Source organism: Chrysochloris asiatica, unplaced genomic scaffold, assembly GCF_000296735.1.
Source record: "Chrysochloris asiatica unplaced genomic scaffold, ChrAsi1.0 scaffold00006, whole genome shotgun sequence".
Lineage (NCBI taxonomy): Eukaryota > Metazoa > Chordata > Mammalia > Afrosoricida > Chrysochloridae > Chrysochloris > Chrysochloris asiatica.
In genome coordinates, this window is record NW_006408524.1 from 3705369 (window position 1) to 3707486 (window position 2118).

Genomic DNA, 2118 nt, shown 5'->3' on the forward strand with positions numbered 1-2118 from the left:
TCAAATTTTTCAATATATGGTAAGAGATTTGCCAACACTGAAACTATATCTAAGTGTTTGTGAAACAGAGGGAGCCCTATGCTGCAGGACACTGACTACAGGCTCTGCTGTGTAGTCTTGGGCAGTGAGATTACCACTCGGAACATCATTTTATCTGTCAAATGTGGAGGTGGGAAGTTGGTTGCTTTGTGATGAATTCATTGACTATGGAATTGGAGGGGACTCTGGACCTTCTTGAAAAAAAAACAAAAAAACAAAAAAAAAAACATTTCCCTGAATCTTACAGTGTGACTGACTTGTCTGCCACAAGTGCACATTCTGAGTACAGGAACTTGAGTTAGCTCTCTCAATAATGGGAAGGACCTACATTGGCTGTTGGCCAATATCTTTCAAACATCAATCTTCAAGGAAAGGCGTTTGCTTCTGATCTTGTAACAGGACAGTGTTCTTCACAAAAGGATTATGTGATTCTTGCCACGAGAACACCAACCAAAGAGGAACAAAATGAAAGCCTTAACCATCCCAAAGCTATGTCAGACATCTTGGATGAAGAATGGGCCACAGAGCATGCCAACCAGCTTTCTAGAATGCTACCAGGGGGAGTTTTAGTTCTTGGAGTATTTATTGTTACAACTTTACAACTGGCAAGTGATTTTCAAAATGTTCTACACAGACTAGTCTTTACTATTGAGAAGTTCATGACTAAGAAAATCTATGGAGTTTCACAGAAGAAGTCTCAGAATGAGTGATGCTTCACATTTGCTCCTCTACAAAAAAAGAAAAAAAAAGTGTAAAACTTATGATATCCATGATCCAAAGAGTTCAGCAAGATGAGCAGAGTGAAAGTATCAAAATGGACTCTCAACCTCATGGATTTCTTTATGGTGTTCAGTTAACATTAATAATCACATTCTACTTTCTAGTAATTCTGTCAACTATACTCTGGAGAAAAATAAAAAGAATGGGCTTACACACTGGGCCAAACAAATAGATAATGTGTATTTTTGATTAATGGACAAGTTAAAGATGAGAATTACAACATAATAGAAAGACAGAAAAAAATCTAGAGGAAGTGCTTAAGTGACTCATCCTTCTTTTGATGTCAGAGTTCTAACTCAGTTGCTCTTGAATTCAGACCACAGATCCACAGCCACAGTCCAGACCTGTAGCGGTTCTGTAAAACTTACGGGTGCTGTAAAACTTTAGGGTGCAGAGCTTATATTCATAGCAGTAAACCCAAAATTAAAGGTGTGGTACAGGCCATAAAGAGAGATATACTGAATACAGATGCTGACTGTTATGAAATATTATTTGAATTCCTGCTTTTGAATGAAATTCCAGAAAAAAAAAAATCTTAAAAAAGAGTTCCACGGCCTCCCACTTCATGACTATAAATGTGGTGATAAGCCAGCTGAAGAAATCAAAAACCATTTTATAGAGATGTTAGATACAAGCATTCAAAGAGAAGATTTGGAAACTGCAGAGGAAATAAGCACAGCTTATATCAGTTTCTCTATGGATAGTGAAGCTTCTTTGGACAACACAGATAATGATGAACAACCAAAACAACCTATTAAAGCTACAATAGTATTGAAAATTCAGAAAAACCTAGGTGTGATCACAGGCTTTGCAGTTGTAATCCTTGTTTCAGGTATCTTCTTTCATTACTTTAGTGATTAGAATGAGGCACAAAGAGCTCCCTGACCATCCAGAGACTCTGGCCAACAATTATGAATAATAAAACTGCAAACAATTCATCTGCACTTAAGGAATAGCAGCCATGTCTGCTGCCATAAATACCTGCTAGGTGTGTTTCTGACACTAAAATGAAATCACCAGTTGCTTTGTTTAGGCCTGCTTATATCATAGGTGGCCCAGATATACAAAAATAAAGTTATGTATCTAGGGAGGAAAAATATATAATCAAAATAGTATACATTGTTTTTTCAATGAAGTTCTTTACAGCCACAAATCCTTCACAGCTTTTAAAATGGAAATTTTCTTCAAGTTCTAAAACATTCCAAACTTGTTTAGACTTTTTTTTCCCACGTAGACACAGGAAAGAAATACAAAATAATGCCAATGTGGAGAGTATATCCTTTCTTTTTTAAGTTCCTG

The 2118-nt window shown here is 36.4% G+C and overlaps 1 pseudogene; it reads left to right on the forward strand.

Annotated features, from left to right (window-relative positions):
- Positions 1–352: 352 nt before the first annotated feature.
- On the forward strand, positions 353–1680 carry LOC102834337 (annotated as a pseudogene).
- The last annotated feature ends 438 nt before the right edge of the window (positions 1681–2118 follow it).